Source organism: Myotis yumanensis, unplaced genomic scaffold (genome assembly GCF_028538775.1).
Source record: "Myotis yumanensis isolate MYYU_CA2020_CCGP unplaced genomic scaffold, mMyoYum1.0.hap1 SCAF_12, whole genome shotgun sequence".
NCBI lineage: Eukaryota > Metazoa > Chordata > Mammalia > Chiroptera > Vespertilionidae > Myotis > Myotis yumanensis.
In genome coordinates, this window is record NW_027223763.1 from 6990824 (window position 1) to 7016813 (window position 25990).

The following is a 25990-nucleotide window of genomic DNA, read 5'->3' on the forward strand; positions in this document are numbered from 1 at the left end:
CCAAGTCGCCCAGCGCACATATCCAAGCCCTCGAACCCCATCTCCCCAAGCACAGCTGCCACCCCCACCTCTGGCCCTCTCCACCCCACGAGCCAGACCCAGGCAGGGACCGGCCCCACCTGTCACCAGACCTGTGGGCTGGGAGAGACAGAGCCACAGGGCCAGCAGGGGGGTGAGGTCTGGGGTCAGGAGGACCCAGAAAGCCACTTAGGCAGGGTCTCCGGCCTCCAGCTCCCCCCTCCCCTTCCCTCCAGCAGACGGAGGTGGAAAACCAAGAGGGTCCCTCTGAGCAGGCTCCATAACTCAGCCAGCCAGCGGAGGCCGATATTTAAGTCGTAGCTTACTTTGCTTTGTGTGAGGGAATTTATTAGCCGACCACATAAATGTTTTATTCATTAGGCTGCGTAAATAATGCATGCCTGTTTCCATGGAGACTTAACCCTTCCACTTCCGCAGCCCTGGCCTGCCCTGGCCACCCCACCTTTGTCTTATCTGCCACTGCTCTGGTTCTGAAACTGCACAACAATAAGACCACCAGAAAAACACACTGATAATCAACATGGCTATTATTATCCATCATTTACTAAGCCCTCCTGGAGCCAGACACTGCGCCCAGCTCTTTACCCCCATGATGCCATTGTCACACACACAGCCATCCCCCTGTTACAGAGGAGAAGACAGGCGCTCAGGATGGAGGAGACATTTGTCCAGGGTCACAGAGCAGCAGGTATGGAGCCAGGGTTCATACCAGGTCTGATGGACACCAAAGCCCAGCCGTTTCACCCAGCCAGCCTGGCTCAGTGGTTGAGCATGGACCTATGAACCAGGAGGTCACGGTTCGATTCCTGGTCAGGGTCTGGGTTGTGGACTTGATCCCTGTTACGGGGCATGCAGGAGGCAGCCGATCAATAATTCTCTCTCATCATTGATGTTTCTATCTCTCTCTCCCTCTCCCTTCCTCTCTGAAATCAATAAAAATACATATTTTTTTTAAATATATATTTTATTGATTTTTTACAGAGAGAAAGGGAGAGGGATAGAGAGTTAGAAACATCGATCAGCTGCCTCCTGCACACTCCCTACTGGGTATGTGCCCGCAACCAAGGCACATGCCCTTGATCGGAATCGAACCCGGGACCGTTGAGTCGGCAGGCTGACGCTCTATCCACTGAGCCAAACCGGTTAGGGCAGAAATACATATTTTTTAAAAGTCCAGCTGCTTAGACTCTTTCCCCTTCTTTCCTGCCAGCTCAGGGCCCCCTGGAACGTGCAGAGAGGCTGCGGGGGGCACCTGGCAGGCAGGAGTGGTCCCTGCTCAGCTTGCTCTGCCACGTGGGTGTACCCCCTGAAGCCTGCAGAACCCCAGCCCCGCCCCCAGGCTGAAGTCATGAGGATTGGCCAGATGAACCCCTGGGAACCAATGATGAACGGAGACCCTAAGAGGCACAGGACTCACCCAAGGTCACATGGCAAATCCCAGCAGAGCTGGCCCTTGAACCCAGGTTCCCTCCACTGGCCCCGAGCTGCCTTTTCTGGAACCTTCTGAGGTCCAAAGGGGACAGTGCTTGCCCCTCCCTTCCCAGGCAGAAACTTTGAGGCATTGAGGTTAAGAGGCTGGCGCAGGGTCACCAGCAAATTGGCAAGGAGAGAGTTCCGGGAGCTGGGGCAGGCCCCTCGTCCCTCCCAGTCACGTCTCACTGCTCTGCTCAGTGAGTGTGGTCGTGCCCAGGCCACCTCGGCCACCGGCTGCTCATTAGGCAGCTTCCCGGGGCGCCCGCATGGCCCCTCGGTGCGCAGAGGCCACCACAGCTCCCATGACCATCGACCATCGTCATGGGCCCCCGGGCTGCCTCCACCAGCTTTCTCCGTCTTTGAAAACAGTAAAATCAGATGGGAGCCCAGAGCTGCTAGTGGAGAAACAGCCCAACCCGCTGTTGTCTGCAAATCGCGCCCTTTGATGTTGCTGTCCTGGCTTTTCCCCAGCCCACATGTGGCCGGAGGCCTCCCTGACTCACTGGCGATGACGCCAGAGCCTGGGAATGAGGCCAGGACTGCGGTGAGCCCTGACCCCTTCACCTACCCTCTCCTCGAGCCGCCTGAGGGCTGGTCCTGGGTCCCCTCACTCTCTGGTAGGGAGGGGTGTGTGTGGGGGGGGGGGGGGGGGGGGACCTGCCAGGCCACACAGCCTGCAAACAGCAAAACCCCAGAGCTTAACCCGGCCTGGAGCATCCAACCACCCTTCTTGTCCAGCCCCTGACCGCGCCCTGCTGCCCCCCCAGAGGGCAGAGCATGGGCCCCTGGTGGGCAGGAAAGCCAACTGCATTTTTAGGGAGGAAGTCATTTCCCCTTTAACTGTCTTCAGACCTGCTCAGGCCTAGAGGGAAGTGTCTGTCTGGGGCCGGCTGTGGAATGCCTTTTGACACCACAAGTTGCCCCTTTAAACAGAGATGGTGGTCCCAGGCTGGGAGCCCTCTGCAGGCTGCAGGACTGGCTGGAATGTAATAACCCTGTTGTGTTTTCCCTATATTTATCTTCATAGTTGCCTGCATTCATAGCACATAATTCTGGTTTTCCACTTATTAACAACAATGACAGTAGTACAGCTAAGACATAGATAACACTTACCATGGGCCTGACGTTGTTCTGAGCTTTGCTTACTAGTATTGTAATGCATCTAATCCTCAGGAAGCCCTGTGTGGAGGATCCCTGCCATCCCGGATGAAGGAACAGGAAACCGAGGCAGAGGGGTGAGTATTATCCCCAAGTTACACAGAGAGTCAGTCCCCCCGGCCAGACTGGGAATCTGTGTCTCCCACAGGGAGGTGCATTTTCCTCTGAAAATAAATTTTTGTGCCCAGCTGGAGTGACTCAGTGGTTGAGCATCGACCTATGAACCAGGAGGTCACGGTTCGATTCCTGGTCAAGGGCAGATGCCCGGGTCACAGGCTTGATCCCCAGTAGGGGGCGTGCAGGAGGCAGCCGATCAATGATTCTCTCTCATCATTGATGTTTCTCTCCCTCGCCCTTCCTCACTGAAATCGATAAAAATATATTTAAAAATAAATAAATTTTTTTTAAAGAAAAAGGTTAACTTGTAATATGTGCTAAGAAAATAACCATTCAGGGGGTACAGTAGGTCCTCAGGTTACGTCGGAGATCCGTTCCTACGGCGCGACATAAGGCGATTTTCGCCGTAAGTCGGAACCCACCTACATGAGCACCTACGTCACTCACATGGAGCACAGACACAGCAGTCATGAAGTGAAACAGTAAAAAAAAAATGTAAAAGAAAGATAACAATTCCTGACCTCTACTTGTGGTAAATAAATAATAAAAAACATAAAGCACATATGTTCATACGTCGAAATGACGGAACTTTTTTTTAATAAATAAATGGGAGATGGCGACGTAACCACGAAAGGACGTTCGTCGAGTCCGACGTAACCCGAGGACTGTCCGTACACAGACGCGCCAAAAGTCGTAAAGGTGGTCCACCGCCCTGCTCTGCTGTCCCTTTGGCTTCGGGACTTCATGAGTTCGGCTCCACGGAGTCTCTGAGCCAACCCTGGTCAGGGCAGGAAGCAAATCTGGGCCCAAAGGGCCAGGGGCACTTTCTCACCATCTGGGAGGTCTCCGTGAGGGGCCTTCCTGAAGCCTTCCCTTCCCTGCTCTGTCGGCCCGTTGCTATGGGGGGTCCCGGTCTCCATTTCCCTGCCAGCATGCCAGCTTTCTGCCCAGCACGGCACCCTTTCCTCTCCCTGCTGAGGCCAGGAGCTCCGGCTCCTTATTAGATCTAGTAGGTGCTCAATAAACATTTCTTGAAGGGAAGGGAAGGGGAAGGGGAAGGGGAAGGGGAAGGGGAAGGGGAAGGGGAAGGGGAAGGGGAAGGGAGGAGAGGGGAGGGGAGGGGAGGGGAGGGGAGGGAACTGGGTTGAGGAGAACTGAAGCACCAGTCTCTGGCTCACTAGTCCCTCCATCCTTGAATGGTGACCCTTACCCAAAGCTGGCCAGAGTCTCCATCACCTAGAACAGCGGTTCTCAACCTGTGGGTCGAGACCCCTTTGGGGGTCGAACGACCCTTTCACAGGGGTCACCTAAGGCCATCGGAAAACACATAAGCAATTACATATTGTTTTTGTGATTAATCACTATGCTTTCATTATTTTCAATTTGTAACAATGAAATTGGGAGTCACCACAACATGAGGAACTGTATTAAAGGGTCACAGGATTAGGAAGGTTGAGAACCACTGACCAAGAGCAACCGTGGTGATTGGTCCCCGGTCACACCCTCAGGGCTTGCTATTCTCACCTGCCCAGAAGATTCCACAAATGGGCACAGCTGCTTCTCCTCATGACCTCTGCACTCCCCTCAACCTAGAACCTAGAACACTTGGCCCAACCTTCCTCTCCCATCTGCCTGGTTCTTTCTCAGCCCCTTACATCTCTGTTTCAATTTCCTGACCCCACTGTCAAAATGTGGCCTCCTTGTTACATGTTTGTACAGCTCTTTGGACTTTCATATATAGCAGTTATCACTGCTCAGCAGTGGTTTCTGGAGTGGTTATTTGATCAATGTCTTGGCTCCATGAGGCTAACCCACTGTACCAGGTGCAATCCCTGGCACACAGTAGGTCTGCAGGAAATAGCTGATGAATGAATGAGTGAGATGCTGCCCGTGAGACTTTATCCTAGAACAGTCTCTGAACTACTGAACCCCAAGCTCATTCCGAGACACACCACCAGGAGGGCTTGGGCCGAGGTCTTGGGTGAGGCTATCACCTGTGTGTGGCAGCATTTTTGAGCCACAGGTGACAGCCTCATCCCCGCCCTGGGCTCACAGTTCTGACCATTCCTTCTGCAATGGAAAGCAGGCCTCAGTGCTGCGCTGGCTCTTGGGGGCGTGGTCAGGGCCTGGCCTTCCTAACCCAGGCCCTGTGGGACCCAACTCTGCTTCCCAAGGCGTCACGTTTGCCCCTTGTACTTGCCTCCCTCTGACCACAGCCCCGTGTCCTGAGTGGGACATTGCAGATGTAATCAAGCTAAAGCGAGTCACACTGGACTAGGATGGGCCCTAATCCAATCTCCCCCGTGTGCTTATAGGAGAGGACAGACAAATGCCAGGTGATGACAGAGGCAGAGATGCGAGAGATGCAGCTGCAAGCCCAAGGGTGTCAGGGGCTTCCAGCCACCTCAGAAGCGGGGAGGAGCCTCCTGGATCCCAGACCTCTGGCCTCCAGCGCTGGGCAAGAATACATATCTGTTGTGAAGCCACCAAACGTGTGGTACTTCGTTACGGCAGCCCCAGGACACGAATGCAAAAGGTTTCCTGTCCCTGTGGGTCACAGGCCAGAGGCTGCCGTGGAGAAAGGCCTTGTCTTGTGCCCAAAGCCGGGGTGCAAGCTCCTCTCAACCAGAGGATGGTGGGGGTGCCGTCAGGTCTGAAATGCCAGGATGCACAGCAGTAAGTGTGGGCAGGGGGCGCTGCTCAGGGAGCAGGTCCTCACTGAGCATTAGGGAACAGGCTGAGGCCAGCATGTCTGAGGGCTGTGACATGCTATAAGCCTGTCTTTCCAGAGATCTCGCCTTCTAGAAGGGACAGCAGCCTCTCCCCCCTCCCCCCTCCCCCCCCTCGCCTCTTTGCTCAGCACCTCACAAAAGACTTCAGCCCTTGGGCCAAGCTACCGGCTACACGGAGCAGAGAAATGCACAGGAGACGTGTTTCTGGGCACGAGGGGGACACAACAGAAGCTTCGGACAAAAGGACTGATGGCAATAATATTAGCTGCACCCACTGAGCACCTCCTGCCGGGCACGTCCCGTGTTCCTCCTCTCTTGGAGATGCATCATCATCATCATCTTCACTTTATATGAGCAAATGGCAGCTCAGGAGAAGCTGGCTCAAGTTCCGAGGGCGGGTGATGAGAAACCCACGGAATCATCTTTCATGCCCAGCTGGCTTCCTCGAGGCCCATGGTCCTCACCCACAGAGCCTGGAGCTCACCCTCCAGAGGAACTAGCAGAACCTGTGAGCCACTGGGGTCCCGAGGATTGGGGTAGGGGCTCCCCTCTCACATGTCTTCACTTCTGGGGGTCACCAAGTGACACCAGGAAGTTTCCTCCAGGCCCGGCAGGGCCCAGCGGACAGGAAGAAAGTTAGCCGGGGTCTCAGATCACAGTGGTGAGCTTTGGGAGGTCCACAGTCCACCCCACGGTGTGCAGGTAAACTGAGTCTCAGCCATCTCCTCCAGAGCAAATGGCTGTCGGGGACTCTTCTTTGGGAAGAGGGTCTGCGTGTGAGTGTGTATCTGTGTCTAACTCCCCTCTCTCCTCTCTCTCCTCTCACCCGTCACCTGTGACCTCCACATGGCCATTAGCATTTCATTAACACTGATCCGTTCCTATCTGATTTTTTGCAACATTTCTCTTTACCAACCACTTCCTGGTTCTTGCAACACTCCCTCCTGGGACTCTAAGACACCCCGCCTTCCTGTACGCCCCCCTCCTCCCAGCCACTCCTTCTCTGTCTCCTTCTGGGACTTTCTCAATGGCTGGTTGTCCTCAAGGTGCTGTCTTTGGGACTCTCCTCTCTCCATACACTCCCTGGATGGCCTCGTCCGCTCCCTGGCTTCTGCCCCGACCTGAGAAACAAGGATGCCCCGATCTGTCTCTCCAGCCCAAACCTTGTCTGGGGCTGCAGACCCAGGAGTCCGCAGCCTTCCCCGCAGCTGCCTGGGCACCCAGGGCCCCCCAAACTCAAGGAACTCAACACCAGACTCTCCCTCCCACTGAAGAAGGGCCGCCTGTTCCCTGTCTCAGGGAATAATGTCCCCCAGCCTCCAGTCACTCCTCGGTGAACATCCACAACACCCCCTGCTGGTCCCGCCCCTCTCCCTTTCTCCCCATTCTCCCCATCCCCTTGGCCGCTGCCTCAGCTCAGATGCATATTATTGTTCACCTGGGCCTTCCTATCCGATGTAGATGCTTAAGAAATCTTTTAAAATAAATTAACCTAGTTCAGAGTCTGAAACACAAGAACTAGGCCCTACCTGACCTGGCTCAGGAACAGCTCGGACCCCAAATCCCAGCCCGGAGCTCAGAAACTAGAGCCGAGGTCTAGAGTCTGGGGCAAAATTCTCACCCAAAACGGGGTGGAAGCCCAGCGCCACGCCCCCAGCTCCTTCGCAGTCTAAAGAGCCACATGTGGCTCAACCCCTCCCACCAAGGTCCCTGATTGTATTTTTCTCCAAGAAAAACAAGTGTGGATGGGGAGAGGGTTAACAGTTTATTCTATTTTTTCTGAGTGATTTTATCACTGTCGTTAGAACATTCATTGAAGTAAGTGAGGAATCCATCACAGGCTGACAGCGGTGTGCAGACTAATGGCTGTTAGATGGTAATAATTTTTAATATGATTTTTATTTCACTTAATTTCATATGTGCTTGACAAAAGGTCCCCAGTCACTGGGGAGCAGTGCGGAACTGGGAATATGCTCACAGGAAGGTCTATTAAGCCAGGTGCTGGAAGCATTTCAAAGGAACAACTTTGCCATTCGGGGGGCAGGCGGGAACTTGGTCGGGTGAAGGGAGCTGGGGTCTGGCATGGCGTATCACACCCCCAGACATTGGCATCTCTGCGCTTCATGACACCATGAGTCAGAGAGACAGGCACTGAAATGATGGGCATGCCCACACACGTGCACAGACATGCCAAGGCACGCATACACAGACGTATCATATCTAGAGCAGATACACAATCCCACCCAATGCGTCACACTCCAAGTTTCCAGGAAAACACAAATAGTTATAGATTACACACGTAAACATGCACATTGCAAGGAAGAGAGGAGAGGGAAGGAGGGAAGAAGGGGGGAGGGAGGAAGGGGGGGGAGAGAGAGAGAGAGAGAGAGACTTATTTCTTATGTAGAGTGTCACTCAAGGAGTCAGTCCTCTCATTCATATTCTCCTTCTCTCTCTCTCTCTCTCTCTCTCTCTCTCTCTCTCTCACACACACACACACACACACACACACACACACACACACCACATAGAGAGAATACATAGCTTTAGCTCCATACACATAAAAACAAACGCCTCTCACAGTCACCAAAAGAGTCGCACCCGCCCTGCTGGGTCTGTCCTACACCTTGTCACTGGATCATGAAGCCCACTGGGTTTTCTAAAAACTGTTTTTAACCATTAAAGGAAGTAGGGGGAGATGAACCCTTGTGCCCAGAGGCAAGGTCCAGAGATGGCCATGGGGATGGGGAGGGAACCCTCTTCTGTGGACCCTGGGCTGCCCAGGATGCCAGGAGCTCCTGGCAGGAAACAAGGGCAAGATGGCATAGTCATTAGCAGCTAAGGATGAAACCCATGTGACTGCATTCCAGGTCTAAAGTCTCAGGGGGTTGCTGGTTTGGGGCGTCGGGTGCCCGCCCGGAAGTATAGCAGAGCAGATCCCCAGGTCCTGGGAGAGTCCTGGCAGCCCCCAGTGAGGGGGTCGCAGCCACAGGGAGCCAGGCTGTTCTTGGACTTTCTCCCACATCAGCAGGGACTTGAACCAGCCCAGGAACCAAGGGGTCAGAGAAGAGAGAAGAGGGAGGGAGGAAGAGAAGCTACAGTTTTCAGCCCTACAGCGATCATCTCTGACACAGACCCCAGACACAGAGGCAGAAAACAGGTCACAAATCCCCTGGGAGGATAAAGAACGCTGCTCCCACTGCCATACCTTGCCAACCCCACTTGCTCCAAAACAAGGCCTAGAGGAAGCTGAAAGGCGCTGCCGGGGCCCCATTGCCTTTTGGCTCCCCCTTTTGAGGAAGAACAGAGCAGTGCCTCCCCTGGAGCCTGCTGTGGTGAGGGGCCGGACAGTCCCGGCCACAACCCTGCTCGCAGATGACCTGTCAGCACCCTGCTCTCTCGTGTGGCCTCTGAGAGGTGCCAAGAGAAGACACTAGTCAGGCTGCCTGAGTTTTCACCCCACTTCTGCCCTCTCACTGGCTTTGTGAACTTGGAAAAGCTCCTTCACGTGCCTGTGCCTCCGTCTCCTCATCTGTAGAACTTTGAAGGTAAGTCCCTACCTCACAGGTAATTGTAAGGATTGAGTGAAAGAGACTGGCTCTGAGGAACTGCTGTCTACTGCTGTTAATTTATTCCAGTTTCTTCGAGAAAGGGTGGGATTGGCTTTCCCCGTGTTACCTTAGCCTGGGGGGAGGGGGGGCGGGATCTTTGAAGGTGGGGGGAGTCATCCCATGATGTCACTTTTCCTCCAGACATTCTCTTATCCCACACAGCGTGGGGTACCTGGGACGAGTCCTACACCACCTTACTGAGGCCATCGCTGTCTGATCTGGGCGGGCAGCACGCACACACACGTTTCAGGCATTCTAGCTGCCCCTCCAAGGTGAGAAGCAGGCCTGAAAACCACGGCGGACAGCGGCACGTGGCCCATACCACACACTCGCCCCTTCCACGCTCTAACCAGGAGGTCCGGGAGGACACTCATCTGGAGACAGAGAGTCCAGGGAGTGGGAGTTATTGATCAGTGGGAAATTCCAAATCTGAAGAAATCCCTTTATAGAGGGGACTGCAGGGAGGTCCAGAGGCAGCCCTGCCTGCTTGTCCTGGGGCATCTCCCAGCTCCCTCTCCCTGGTTCGGTCATCTCAGGCCGGGCTCCACAATGGACCGAGAAGTGGTCCAAGGAGAAAGCCTTTGTCCCACATTTCCTGACCACAGTGCCAGGGTCCGTGCTAAACCCTTTACACATATTATCCCAGTTAATTCTCCGATAAACCCATGAGGGAGGTGCTGTCATCTCCATTTTGCAGGTGAAAATCCTGATATTAGAGAAGCTATTGGTTCACCCGAGTTCACCCAGCTAACGGGGCGGAGCAGGATTCCCACGCGCGTCTCGACCATACACCCAAGCAATCCTGTCTATCTTGGCGATGTCTGTGTCCACCCCTGCTGCTCAAACAAGACAATGAATACCTGCTGAATGGGTGAAAGGCCCTTGGCTAACATCTCCATTGCTCTGCCTCCCAGCTGGGAGGTCTGGTTTACCTTCAGAGCAGTTTCTCCGGACACCACGATTCTTTCACCTGTTTCTGTGGACCTCTCCTGCCCACAGCCCCACGCCCACCCCCGAGCCTGGCATGAGCCTCCATTGCCGGGAGCAGGACTCAACCATCTCGAACTTCCCTGGATCGGAGACTGGAGGCCCTGAGACCCGGTTCTCCAGGCCCTGGAGCAGTGAGTGCTGGGTAGACGGCCAGGAAAAGCCCTGCCAGCCCCACTCCTCCGCGGGAATGTAGTAAGTGCGCCATGAACGGCCCTGATCATTATTCCTGTGGAACATCAAGGTTTTCTCCATATTGGCAACTGCGGGGGACACATTTAAGCTAGTTTCCAAGGTGGAGGCAGACCCGTGAGGGGTATGGCCAACTAGTAGAACTTGTGACTCACAGAGGGAGAAAGATGCTGCAGGACTCTCCATCTTGCACTGTCTGCGCTCAGAAATTATCCCACAGACACGGGACCCAGAGGTTCATATGCGGATCATAATCTATCTCAATATCAGATGAGCCTTTCCAGAACCACGTGTGTTAAGTCTTTACGGAGACAGGTCAGATGCTAACCCCAAAGAGTGAGTAAGAGTCCAGAATTGCATCAAGAGCAACCAACAGTAACAACTTACTATTAATTTGGAACCTACTATGAGCCAGTGCTATGCTAGGCGCAAAACATACAAAGTTAACCAGGCAAGGTCCTTGCCCTCAGCAACCCCACTGATTGGCAGAAGGAAATACAGGTCAGTGGGCAACTTTTGCCAGACAAGCCTTTGTCAAAGACGACTGGAGAGGGAGAGCATTGGGGTTCTTCCTGTCCCCTTGGCAGCCTTCCCGGCACCCCACATCCCACATGGATCCACTCACCAAAGTCCCAGCCCCAGAAGCATAGGCAGGTAGAGGCAATAAACTCCGGCGGTCGTTAAAGGCCCGACTGGAAGGCAGACTGCGTATATCAAATCTAGCTCTTACACTTACTATAGGAGTGCCTTTTGTACAAGTGATTAATCTCTCTAGGCCCCAATATTCTCAGCTATAAAATGGAATAATAAAGTCTAATCTATCTCAGTGGGTGTGGTAAGGTTTAAATGAGTGAATGATGACAAAGAGTTTAGGACAGGGCTTGCCATATAACAAGGACTACAGCAGTACTGGGCGGTGTGGTCAGGCCGGCACCCCCAGGGGAGGCAGCACATGAACTCGGACTGACAGCTCCTGCTTCCGAGTTCTTTTCTGCCCACGCTCACAGCTCACACAGCTCACAGCTCACACAGCTCACACAGCTCACACAGCTCACAGCTCACAGCTCACACAGCTCACACAGCTCACACAGCTCACAGCTCACAGCTCACACAGCTCACACAGCTCACACAGCTCACACAGCTCACACAGCTTACACAGCTCACACAGCTCACACAGCTCACAGCTCACAGCTCACACAGCTCACAGCTCACACAGCTCACAGCTCACACAGCTCACAGCTCACAGCTCACACAGCTCACACAGCTCACACAGCTCACAGCTCACAGCTCACACAGCTCACACAGCTCACACAGCTCACACAGCTCACAGCACACACAGCTCACACAGCTCACACAGCTCACACAGCTCACACAGCTCACACAGCTCACAGCTTACACAGCTCACAGCTCACAGCTCACACAGCTCACACAGCTCACACAGCTCACAGCTTACACAGCTCACAGCTCACAGCTCACACAGCTCACACAGCTCACACAGCTCACAGCTCACAGCTCACACAGCTCACACAGCTCACAGCTCACAGCTCACACAGCTCACACAGCTCACAGCTCACACAGCTCACACAGCTCACAGCTCACAGCTCACACAGCTCACACAGCTCACACAGCTCACACAGCTCACAGCACACACAGCTCACACAGCTCACACAGCTCACACAGCTCACACAGCTCACACAGCTCACAGCTTACACAGCTCACAGCTCACAGCTCACACAGCTCACAGCTCACACAGCTCACACAGCTCACAGCTCACACAGCTCACAGCTCACACAGCTCACACAGCTCACACAGCTCACACAGCTCACAGCTCACACAGCTCACACAGCTCACAGCTCACACAGCTCACACAGCTCACAGCTCACAGCTCACAGCTCACACAGCTCACACAGCTCACATATCACACAGCTCACAGCTCACACAGCTCACACAGCTCACACAGCTCACAGCTCACACAGCTCACACAGCTCACAGCTCACACAGCTCACACAGCTCACAGCTCACAGCTCACACAGCTCACACAGCTCACAGCTCACACAGCTCACACAGCTCACACAGCTCACACAGCTCACACAGCTCATAGCTCACACAGCTCACACAGGTCACACAGCTCACAGCTCACACAGCTCACACAGCTCACACAGCTCACAGCTCACACAGCTCACACAGCTCACACAGCTCACACAGCTCACACAGCTCACAGCTCACACAGCTCACACAGCTCACACAGCTCACACAGCTCACAGCTCACACAGCTCACACAGGTCACACAGCTCACAGCTCACACAGCTCACACAGCTCACAGCTCACACAGCTCACACAGCTCACACAGCTCACAGCTCACAGCTCACACAGCTCACAGCTCACACAGCTCACACAGCTCACACAGCTCACAGCTCACAGCTCACACAGCTCACAGCTCACACAGCTCACAGCTCACAGCTCACAGCTCACACAGCTCACAGCTCACACAGCTCACAGCTCACACAGCTCACAGCTCACAGCTCACACAGCTCACAGCTCACACAGCTCACACAGCTCACACAGCTCACAGCTCACACAGCTCACACAGCTCACACAGCTCACAGCTCACACAGCTCACACAGCTCACACAGCTCACACAGCTCACAGCTCACACAGCTCACACAGCTCACAGCTCACAGCTCACACAGCTCACACAGCTCACACAGCTCACAGCTCACAGCTCACAGCTCACACAGCTCACACAGCTCACATATCACACAGCTCACAGCTCACACAGCTCACACAGCTCACACAGCTCACAGCTCACACAGCTCACACAGCTCACAGCTCACACAGCTCACACAGCTCACAGCTCACAGCTCACACAGCTCACAGCTCACACAGCTCACACAGCTCACACAGCTCACACAGCTCACACAGCTCACAGCTCACACAGCTCACACAGGTCACACAGCTCACAGCTCACACAGCTCACACAGCTCACAGCTCACACAGCTCACACAGCTCACACAGCTCACAGCTCACACAGCTCACACAGCTCACACAGCTCACACAGCTCACACAGCTCACAGCTCACACAGCTCACACAGCTCACACAGCTCACACAGCTCACAGCTCACAGCTCACACAGCTCACACAGCTCACACAGCTCACAGCTCACACAGCTCACACAGCTCACACAGCTCACACAGCTCACAGCACACAGCTCACACAGCTCACACAGCTCACACAGCTCACACAGCTCACAGCTTACACAGCTCACAGCTCACAGCTCACACAGCTCACAGCTCACACAGCTCACACAGCTCACACAGCTCACAGCTCACACAGCTCACACAGCTCACACAGCTCACAGCTTACACAGCTCACAGCTCACAGCTCACACAGCTCACAGCTCACACCTCACACAGCTCACACAGCTCACACAGCTCACAGCTCACAGCTCACACAGCTCACACAGCTCACACAGCTCACAGCTCACAGCTCACACAGCTCACACAGCTCACAGATCACACAGCTCACAGCTCACACAGCTCACAGCTCACACAGCTCACAGCTTACACAGCTCACAGCTCACAGCTCACACAGCTCACAGCTCACACAGCTCACAGCTCACACAGCTCACACAGCTCACACAGCTCACAGCTCACACAGCTCACACAGCTCACAGCTCACACAGCTCACACAGCTCACACAGCTCACAGCTCACACAGCTCACACAGTTCACACAGCTCACAGCTCACAGCTCACACAGCTCACACAGCTCACAGCTCACACAGCTCACACAGCTCACAGCTCACACAGCTCACAGCTCACACAGCTCACACAGCTCACAGCTCACACAGCTCACACAGTTCACACAGCTCACACAGCTCACAGCTCACAGCTCACACAGCTCACACAGCTCACAGCTCACACAGCTCACACAGCTCACACAGTACACAGTAGGCAGAGTCTTTGTAGGGCCCCGCCTTCATCTCCAGAGGCCCATGCAGTGCCCTTGGGCCTCCTTCTCCGGCTTCCTGTGTACTAACTATTTTAGCTGCCTTAACTGGGCGTTTACTAGTACTTTGCCAAGCACATGGTACACACTGTGCCACTCCGAGTCCTGACCCCCTTTTCAGGTGGGTACTATTATGATATCCGTTCTCCAAAAGAGGATGCGGAGGCACAGAGAGGTTTAAACCCAGGCATGTGGGAGGCAACCGATCAGTGTTTCTCTCTCTCTCTCTCTCTCTCTCTCTCTCTCTATCTCTCTCTCTCTCTTTCTCTCCCCACCTCCCCTACCCCCTTAAAAGGAATAAATAACATTTTTTTTAAAAGTTTGAAATATACCAAAAAAATAAAATAAATAAAAAAGCAAGGATTTTGGAATCAGACAGAGCTGTATGCAAGATTCAACTCTTCCCCTCACTGTCCAATTGCCTAACCTGGTAGAGCCTCAGTCTTCTCAATTATAAAATGGGGTGAACAATACCTTCCTCCCGGGCACCTGCGAGGCTTAAAGAAGATCAGCCACGGGAAGGGTCTGACCTCCCTGTTCTTGGGGGTAAATGGTGAGAAGAGTCATGAGCTCAGAGAGCCCCAACCAGGATCCCACCCCACAGGGCTGCTCGCGGCTCAGCAGGGGTCCCCCCTCCCACTCCACCCACATGCTGTGCCCCTGGGAGCCGCTCGGGAAAGCAGTTCCTGAAGAGTTCAAACACGGAGTTACCATCTGACCCAGCAAGCCTGCGCCTCGCTCGGTGTGCCAGGAGAATCGAAAACATTTGTGTGCTTGGACACAATGCAAACACTTGTACACAAATGGTCACTGTGGCCGTATTCACTGTGGACTCATTCACTGTAGCCAAAAAGTGGAAGCCGCTCAAACATCCGTCGACTAATGATCGGATAACACAATGTGATGTGCCCACACGGTGGAATATGACTCGGCAATAGAAAGGAATGAAGTGCCAACGCGCTACCACATGGGCGAACCTCAAAAACATGACCCTCAGTGAAAGAGCCCAGACACGAAAGGCCACTCGAATGACTCCGCCCACATGCGATGCCCGGACAAGGCAAATCCACGGAGACAGAGGTAGATTGGTGGCTGCCAGGGGCTCGGGGCGGCAGGAACGCGTGAGTACTTAATGAGTGTGCAGAGTTTCCTTGGGGGATGAGGAATATGTTCTGGAATTAGGTAATGCTAATAGTTGTACAACTGTGTGGAAATACTAAAAACCACTGAACGTACACTTAAAAAGGGTGATTTTTATGGTATTTAAATTATGTCTTTTTTTTTTTTTTTAAAGACTTCATTTGATGAGAGTCTGAGCACAGTCAGTGCCTTGAAACGCCTCACAGACCCAAGGAGCCCTCAGACAGCTCTGGACCTAGAGGAGAGGTGGGCACAGGCCTCAGGGAGGGACAGGTGCTGGGCTGGCCCTGGACAGGCACCTCCTGAGACAGCATGGACATGGGAGGGGCATGGCCCGAGTCCAGCGGAGCCACACTGAACTCCTAGCCTCACCACTGACCGCAGGCACATGGTGTCATTCTGAGCCTCAGTCTCCACATCTGTAAAATGGGAGATGATATCACCTACCTCACAAAATAATTGTAAAAATTAAGAAAGACCATCAGGTAAACTGCCTGACAAGGTGCTGTACACCTGGCAAATGCTAAAGACACGGTGCCCCCCAAAAATGTATCCGTACTGATTCTAAAGTCAGTGCTTAGTGACATACAGTTCATTTTCAAAATTTTAAAGTTTCTACAGAAATGAGTCATTTCTTTTGTCAACGCCTGTTTTCAAACTGATGACCGTTCTGGTCCAGGCACTGCTGATGACGCAGAGCAATGGGATGGCGAACAGCAACAATCATTTTGTTCAGTATTTGTATGCCTTCAATTCGTTGACTGTTGCCAGTTTTGTACCATAAACTTTATCTTTTATGTATCCCCATTTTTTTAAAAAAAAAGTCTAGTGGCACTTTAGGATAAATTTTCTTTGTTCAAAGTTTAGTCTGGCTTCACCCATTATTTCAAATCAGTTAACCTGAAAACTAAGTGCGCTTACATTTCGTGGGACACCCTATATTTGTGGGGCACTATGTCGCTGAGCTCCCCATAAAGACTTACCAACATCCCTGTGGGCAAGAATTACTGTCCCCACTTTACACGTGTTGCCTGTGCTCCCCCAGGTTCAGGAATGCTGGGATGCATTCCTTGGGGGTGTGGGGGTGCAGTTGAGACTGGGAGGCCCATGGCGAGGCTGCTGCAGAAAAGCCAGTGAGAGATGCCATGGCTGGGCCAGGGCAGTCACAGGAGGAATGAGAGAGCAGACGTGAGAAGTACTTAGAGGAGAACATGACAGGCCTGTGGGGGTAAAGGAGAAGTTCTCAAGGACGCATCAAGGATGACTGACCACTCCTGGGTCCAGGCTTAGTGACCAGATGGGTGGTGGGGCTGGCCGGTCCCTGAGCTCAGGGACACAGTGGGGAGAAGAGCCTGAAAAAGCCTGGTTCACGGAAGAGCTCAGGGCTGAAGGCAGAGATGTGGGAATCACTGATGCAGGAGGGAGGGGAGGAGGGAGGGAGGCATGGATGGATGGATGGATGGATGCTGTGATGGAGGAGGGAGGGACGGAAGGAGGGAGGGATGGATGGATGGATGGATGCTGTGATGCAGGAGGAAGGAGATTGAATGGAGGAAGGGATGGAGGGATGGATGCTGTGATGGAGGAGGGAGGAGGTGGTTGGAAGGAGGGATGGAGGGAGGGATGCTGTGATGGAGGAGGGAGGAGGTGGATGAATGGAGAGATGGAGGCTGTGATGGAGGAGGAAGGATCTCCTGCAGGAAGCATGAGAGAGAGCAGGGTGGAGGGCTGGAGAACTGATAGCCACAGTTAAAAAGCCAACAGAGGAAGAGAGACCCTAAGGAACTAGGAAGACACAGTCGGGGAGGACGGAGCCCAGTCTGGGGACCACGGCATCATGGAAGGCACCAAAAGTCACAGAGAAGGGAGTCCAGCGGTGCCCAGGGAGCTGAGAGGCGGGGGATGGGGGTGGGGGGAATGTGTGTCTCAAGGGGCAACTGGATCTACTTGGTGGCAGAGGGGAGCCTGGGGTGGGGAGCCAAGAGCTGCATAAGAGAAGAAAACAGATGGTGAGAGACAGGGGGGTGGTCCCGGGAGGGGCTGGGCTTTGTTTTCAAGAGAGGAGAGCCCTCAGGAAAGATGCCGGGAAGGGATGGAGGACAGGAGGGCGTGGCTTCAGGTCAGCGCCCACCCAGGTCTCCTTGACCTTTTGGGCAGTCAGCACCCTTCCTCCTGGAGACCACAGGGCGCTCGCTCTCCGGCTGTCCCCTGCCCCAGCGCTGATCGCCTGGGATGGCTGCCCGTCTCTGCAGTAGAACAGGAGCGACTCGGGTCCTCTAACATTTCTGCAGCCCTGGGGCCCGGAGGAGAAGGGCGGACAGAGCGCCAGGCCGGCAGGCTGGCGAGATGGACAGACCATTTGCCCGAGACGCAGCCGGCAGCCAAGCTGGACGGCAGGCCACAAGCAGCTGGACAAATGGCCACAGGGGTGGGCAGGCAAGGCCACCAAGATGTCTCCCCTCCCCCCGGGAGTGCCCCCCGCCCCCGCGGCCCACACGCCAGGCCTGGAGCACAGATTTATCTCCAAATGCCGCCACAATCCCGCTATTGGATTTCTAATCACAGACTCCAGTGTTCACGGGATAAATATACTAACAAACTAATTGTTTGTTAGCTCTGAGGTTGCAGCAATCAACACGTCCAGCATGAGCTATGGGCCACTCAGCCGCTGGAGTGCGGCCTTCCTGAGGCTGGGCCTGCCGTGCGCCCCGCCCAGCCCCGGGTGGCACCGGGCTTGGGAGGTGGGGGGGCAGGAGGGTGCCCCTGCGCGCGGGCACGTAGCGTGGCCGCCCTGCCTGCGCCTCATCAGTGGCAGACATAAACTAACTCGGTTCCGGGGACCCCAGAGGAGCAGCAGGAACTGTTTGGTGGAGAATTATAGCTGTGGGTGAAATTAGATGTACTCCGAGCCCCAAGGCTGAGAGAAATAAAAAGCATTTTAAATGGAGTGTAGAATTCATATTCCTCAGTCACCTTCCAATAAATAAATCTTGTACCATTTTTTTCTGTAAACAGTGGTTACACTCAGCTTCTATTGTCTCCACATCCATGTGCCGATTGGCCGGGAGCTGCGGGCCGGCAGAGCTGCAGGGGCAGGGGAGAGGCAGGGCGGGCCTGAGGACCGGGGCTGGGGCTGTGGTGGCTGCCCTGGAGGTCCCCACCTGTCAGGAAGCACCAGGAGTGGCCCCAGCTACAGCCCCGCCCTGGGCATCTCTCGGGCATCCCCGAGGCAAGAGGGCTGAGATGGAACTCCTAAACCCCAAGTTTTGAGACTCAGGGAGGGGTCCCAGGCTGAGGCCCATGGAGGACAGGGTGCTCCAGCTCCCTGGACCCCGAACCCTAGGGAAATGAAGGATTCATTGGGGCTGACAGCTGGGATGGGTGGTTGGGGGGAGGGGGGCCTTGTGGGCCTGGCTGTGGCAGCTTCCATTTGGGGAGCCCTGCAGGCCTGGCTGTGGCAGCTTCCATTGTTTTCAGTCTCTTTAAAAGCCTTTGCCTTCCAGGTGCAAAAAACAATACCTCCCTTCATGGCTAAAGACGCAGAAACAGAGAAAATGGCAGAGAAGAAAAATGTGCCCTGCTATCCTATCACCCTGGAAATAATCACTGTTGATATTTTGCTCTTCTTCCTTCCAGACATTCTTCAGCGTATCTATGCACATAAATAAATATGTTTTCCAAAACAGAAACAGTCCTTACATTTATTTAGTGCCCAACACGTACCAGGTACTATTCTGGGCATTTTGAATGTATTATCTCTGATGCTAATAATCCTGCAAAAACAAATTGTATTAACTATAACTGCTCACCTAGGTCACAAAGAAAAACAACATTGGCTCGCATACTGTGTCCCCTCCCCACCCCTGGGAGGTGGGCCTCTTAGTCTTCCTCCAGGGGAGGGAACTTGTCCAAGGCCATAAAGAGAGCGAGTGGCAGAGCCAGCATGCAAACCCAGGTTGGCCTCACTCAGTGTGTGCTCTCAGTCACCCCCCCCAAACCCCACCACTGCCCCCCAAAACCAGACCACAGTGGACAGCCCCCACGGACCCTGCCTTCTCCCGTCTAACTTCTCTCCCACGCACACTAGCCATTCTTCTCAGACCTGCAGATACTGTCCATTCCCCGTGGTCTGAGACTGAAGTTTCCACGACTACCCTGCACCTGCCTCTGCCCCCCCGCCCCCCACCACCACCACTTATGAACAGGGAGGTAGCGAGAGAACTGGCCAAGAGTGTGGGTTTGGGCTTAGAGAGGCATGGCTTCATTCAGTTCCAGCTCCCGCTAAGCTGTGTGTCCTTGGGGAAGTCACTGCCCCTCTCTGGACTGCAGGCCTTAGAGCTGGAAAAAGGAGACAATAAGAATCCTCGCTCCACAGGGCTATTGTGAAAACCAAGGGAGATCATTATGTAGCACTTAGCACAGTATCTGGCACGTGCTGAGGTCTCCACCAAAGGAGTCAGTAAAGATGGAAACATTAGTTGGGCAATGTCCATTGGTGTCATCTTTGTACCGAAAAGATTCACCACCCAAGTGAGTGAGGAGAGGCAGGGAAGCCTTGAGACCCAGCATTGTCCCAACTGCCCAAGCCCCAAGGTCACTCAGTGGCTCCTTGGGCAGCAGCAGCCCAGGAGGCCTTCCTGGAGAAGGAGGACACAGCAGGACCTGCAGAGATGGACAGGAAGAGGGGACGAGTGTGGGTGGGAAGGAGGACCAGGGGCTGCAGCCCTGGGCTCAGGGGCCGTACAGTCAAGTCCCAGGTGGCTTCCTGACTCTTCTGGGGCTCTGGGTGGGCCCCTTCCCTCTCTGGACCTCAGCTTCCCCGCCCTGCGAAATGGGGATGAAGATGATGAAGACGCACCATCGGGACAGCCAGGCGGCCCCCGTGGGAATGAGTGATGCACAGTCAGTGAATGAAGGAGCGACGCACCCCGAGTGGTTCCGCTCGGAGCCCGCAGCAGCCGCCGACGTGGGGTGGCCAGGACTCCTTTCTTCCCCAGGCCCGTGGTCATTTGTTTTTGGTTAATTAAATGGTAAGATTTTCACGTCTGATTATTTACTGCCAGCCGGCTTCATTACCAGCTCCCCCATAAATCACTGAGGGGGAGCCTGGCTCCGGCTCCCCGCCCCCACGCCCACTCCCAGCTGAAGCCCCTGCCCCTAGCAGAGCTGGCCTTCAGGGGACCACGGGAGAAATGGGAGGTGTGACAGGTCCCCGCCTGGAGAACTGCACAGAGCCTTCTCCTGACCCCTGCCCCCAAACGCTGTGCCATCCAGACCCACTGAAGCCCCCACGACAGCATCTCAGGGAGGACCCGTCACTGCAGTAGCCATATGTCCAGGACAGTCGGCCTCATCAGGTCGTCAGGAGCACCTACTATGTGCCAGGCCCTCACCAGCCTGCACTCCCTGCAGTGATTAGACCGTCACTTTAAGAGGAGGGTACAGAAGATTGGAGCCCAGGTCAGACTCCGGGGTCTGTGCCCCAGTTACCCTGCCTTGATGAGGAAGAAACGCAGGCTCTGGGTTCAAATGGACCCGGATTCAAACTCCGGCTCTAACATCTCCTAGCTGTAGACATATTTATAGCAAGTGCCCGCACTCCTCTGGGCCTCATTCCTCAGTTATCAGGTGGGGATGGCACCCATGGGAGCAGCGGGAGCTCTGGAAGTGCGGAATGCTTCCAGAAGATATCAAGGGACCAAGGGACCCCAGGGTCCACCTGCTGCAGCCTGTGCCTGGACACAGGGAAATCAGAAGGGGGTGGGACAAGCCACTCAAGGCAGCAAAGGGAACCACTGCCCATGACTCCAGGAGGCAGGCAGGGACCAGCACCTGGTCCAAAGCTCCACTCCCACCCCAGTGCCCGCCTGGCAGAATGAGTGCTTAGTTCATACCTGGTGGATGACTGAATGAATAAGTGAGTGATGAGCAAACAAATGAAGATTAAATACATGAGTGAATGAACAATCAAATGATTGAACAAATAGGTAAATGAATGAACAAGAACAAACAAGTAATTGAACAAATGCATGAGTAAACAATTGGATGGATGGATGGATGGATGGATGGACGGACGGATGGGAAAATAGGAGAACAAACAAATGATCTGATAAACTAATCAATGAAAGAATGGACAAACAAATAGGAATGATGGAATGGAAGAGGGAAGAAGGAAGGAGGGAGGAGGAGGAGAGAGAGAAGAAAGAAGAGAGGGCAGACCTGCACAGAGCAGCGCCCCAAAGGTGAGTGTGTCCTGTCTCCCTTAGCCCAGCCCCTCGACCAAAGGCCGTGGGAACCTCGCTGCAGCATCCCCAGCAGGTCTGGAGCTCAGGGAGCCCCTCACCGGCGCCCGGACAGCTGGACTGGGGCGTGGGGGCAGGTGGCTTCGCCAAGCCCTGGGCCTGGTCTTTAACTATTGCATTAAGCATCTGCTTTGCCATTCACGATCGGATAGCATTTTACCCCTGAGATATTTGATTTTATTACCTTCAAGGGAGAAGGCCAAGCAAGTGTTCTTATTGATTTGCACATTAAATATATTAGTAATAAAACAACATCTCCGTAAACCAATTGTAAAATCAATATTAATTGGTACCAAAATATCACAAGTAGTTGAATTACAATTAAGAGAGGGGGTGAGTGGCGCCTCAGGGCACAGGGTGCTGAGGTCCCAGCAGGGGGAGTGGTTGGGGGAGTAGACTTCAGTGATCCCCTCCCTGAGACTCAGTTTCCTCATCTGCTAAATGGGGATAATCATTCTAACAGCCAGTGTTTGGTGTGGGAACAATGAGGCCATGTGTATATAGTGCCTCGCAATAGCAGGTACCCCCCAAAAATGTTCTTTCTCCCTTTGTCTCAATCCCTAATGCGGGCAAAGTATACGTCATTGCCACTATAGTAAGGAAGGGCCTCATTGGCTATGGGGAGAGACGAGCAGGAGAGACAGGCCCTCTGTGGGGGTACACTTGCCTGGGAGGGTTTGGTAGGGCTTCTGGGGGAGGTGACTTAAAACAGACCTGAAAGTCAGGAGAGGAGCCGAGGGAGGGGCTCAGGGTGAAGGAAGGTCAGGGCCACAATGCCCTTGTTATTACTCAAATGAGAAAAGGCAAGTCAATCAGGGAGACTTGAGGGTTCCTGCAAGGGTTGGGCTGGGGAGCTGACGTGAGAGTTTGGGGTGAGCAAGGGACTCGGCGTCAGGCTGGACCAGGAGCTTCTAGTGACTTCTGCAGGCCAGGCAGCCTCAACCATACTGGTGACGGGTGACCAGAGTGCTGGTGAGGGTCCCCTCAGCCCTGCCTGTCAGCACCAAATTCAGGTGGACTGGCCATCTTCCCTGGACCTGGGAGAGACCATCCCCAGGGTCACCGTGGAGTCACCATGACAACCACAGAGGCGCCAGTGTCTCCGGCTGACCAGCCCCATTGGCGCCCCAGCCTCTATGTTCACGGGTGTATGTTTTTCATTGGTTACTAAACTTCCTCCGTATTGACTGTAGTTCTGTCACAAGAGCCCTCCAAGGGCACTAAGACATTCACCCCCATTTTACAGATGAGAAAACTGAGGCTCAGAGAAAGGGCCCCAGGTGCACAGCCAGCTGGTGTCTAACTCCAGAGCCCATGCTGCCCTCTTGCTCCTGGTCCCTGCAGGGGTGCTGAAGGGGTGGTGGCAGCTCAGGCACCTCAGCCACCAACACACAACTCTGGCCCTGCTGCAGACTCCAGGCGGGAGGCCCGGTCACTGCGTCCTCCAGCACTGCTGACTACTGCACCTCTGGTAGCCGGGGGTGTTTGGGGTTTCCTTGGCTCTTTAGAGTTGTCATAATGACAATACAAACATTAATAACACTTTCAAATAATGTGTTGATGAAGGGCCTTGTGCTCTGCTAAACACTTCCGCGTTTTCTAATTTGATAGACTGCAGAGTATAGGGGTTAAGTTTGCATTTTTCTGGTCAAAACCACCTCAGTTTAAATCTTGGCTTTTCCACTACTGGTGCATTTGTCCACACTGGCCACAGAAATGCTGCATAACAAAGTACTTCAAACCCCAATCACTTACAACAGTAATAAATATTTGCTGCCTGGCTCATGGGTCTGCAGGTTGCCGGTGGCTTAGTTGATCGAGGCAGAGTTTGGATAAGAGACTCTTAGCTGAAGGTCAGGTTCACGTTTGCTCCATGGGTCTCTTCTCACACTGAGACCGGCAGCTACCCAGGGGATGTTCCCATAAAAGTGGCAGAACAAGAGCCAAGTGAAATCATACAGCACATTCAAGGCCACTGCTCATGTCATGTCCACTAACATTCATTGTCCTAAGCAAGTCCCATGGCCAAGCTCCACATCAATGGGGCAGGAACTACACTCCATCCGTGATGGGAGTGGGATGAAAGATTTGCTCAACGATTATCCAGACTATCACGGGGACCTTGGACCTCTGCCTACTCATCTGTAAAATGGGGTATTACACAGTTACTGCCCCCATGTCATCTGGCCCACTTACTGGCTGGCTGACTGAGTTCATGCCCAGAGTTCACCCTGGAAGACTCGTGAGAGCCCTTCCCTGACCAGCTCAGGCTGAACCAGGCCCGGCCAGTTTCAGTCCCCACAGTGCCCGGGACTTCCCCTCCTGGCTCTTAGCCCAACCGTGACTCCATGGTTATTGACACATGATCAAATCTGCCTCCCTGGTCAGAAGGCAGGGACCGGGGTTTATCTGGTCACTACTGGATCCCAGTGCCCAGCACACAGTAGGGCCTCAACAAACATGTTGCCTGCAGGCATGAGCTTATTCGGCCATCCTTAGTCAGGCATCAATTTGTTACAAGGAACACAACCCACACACACTGACATAAGGGAAAATTGTGTGTGTGTGCATGGGGGGGAGGGTATTGGCAGAGCCCAGAAAGTGGTGGGACAGGCAGCCGGACCCCATGAGGAAGTAGGACCCGATGGACAGGGCATTGGTCCAGACCAACCGGCTGCCAGCCTTCTCTCGGGGTTTCTGCCTCCTTGGTGTCTCTGCACACCTGGCCTGGCCTTGACCCCACACAGCTTCACACACCCAACAGAGGCCACCCAGAGACTGTGACTCAAATGCAAACTCCCAGGTGGGGGGGCGGGGGGGGGGGATGGAGATGCTGGTTGGTTCCAGGTGACAACGGTCAGGTGTCCTCTGTGCCGTCCCTGCCAGGGCCACACTGGGGGCTGAAGGGACAGATCTCAAAGCAGGTGAGCGTCACCCCACTTCCCACAGGAGGAACCTGAGCCTGAGGGAGGGAGCAATTCCCAGTCCCACCTCCCGGAGTGGTTGTGAGTGATAATTCTCATTTCTGCCGCAAGCCACCGCGCACCAAGCTTGCTCTGGGCCAGGGCCTGCCAGGCCCTCTCCCGGCATGATGGGACCGAATCCTCAGAATAACCCTTTAGGTTTGCCGTCTCAATTGTTGCCACTTTACAGAGAAGAAAACTGGGGAACAGAGAGGGCAGGCGACGCGTCCAAGGTCACACAGGGCTCAGATTCCAAAGGAGGTGTCTCTGCCCCAACAAGCTGCATTTCATACTCCGCTCCGCGCCCTCTGTGGCTAAGGGTGCCCTTGGTTGTCGCTGACCCTGGGCGAGGACAGACGAGAAAGCACTTTGCAAGAGCTGAGGTCCCGGGGTCCCAACGACCTGCCACCCAAAGACGCCAAATGGGAGGCTTGGATTCCACCCCAAGGAGCCACGGGGAGTGCTCATCCCTTCCTTTGTATTTCCATTGGTCTAAAGGCAGCCATGTTTTCTGCTGGCCACCCACGCCAGGGAGGGCGGCTCTCAGGGGAAGAAGGAAGGGGCAGGGGAGGGGCACCCAGGGCCAGTTGTGCGGCCCACACTTGAAGAGGGCCTGCTCACGGGTGGGCACGGACATGCGTGTTTCTGTGTGCGCGTGCGCAGGCAGTGTGTTGCTATTAATTACTGTTTTTAATTTTTCTTTTTTTCTCCTTAAGAACTGCCATTTCTGTGGCCTTTACCAACTGAGCTTTGATAAGTAATTCCAGCCACTGGGATTCAAGCATTCCTAAGGAGAGAGGAACATAGGACTCCCCTCTCCCCCTCTCTCTTGCCCCCCCCCCCCCCCCCCCCCCCCACTCAGCCCTATCACCAGCACGGCCCATGAAGAGAAGGAAAGATGGCGGTGGGGCAGTGGTCTCACCCACCTCCCCATCTTTCCCTGGGCCCCGAGGTCTGGAGCCCCAGGCTCCCACCAGGAAGATAGCAACCGTGGAGGAGACCTGGGCCTCTCCCCGGGGGTGGCTGGAGGGTGTGGGCATCTCCCTCCACATTCCCACATAGTAAATAATGCTGGAAATGAGTGGTTTTTAAAGAGTGTCCAGTGGGATTCTGGAGCCTTGTTTTAATTATACAAAAACAGCATGGGTGCTTGGGCAGATGTTGGCGCTAATTGTTTTGAAAGCGAGCCCTCTTGGCTTCGCAGATCCTGCATTTGGGCACATTTTTATGCAATTCCCCAGCCATGCAGGTGAGGTCAGCCCTCTGCTGA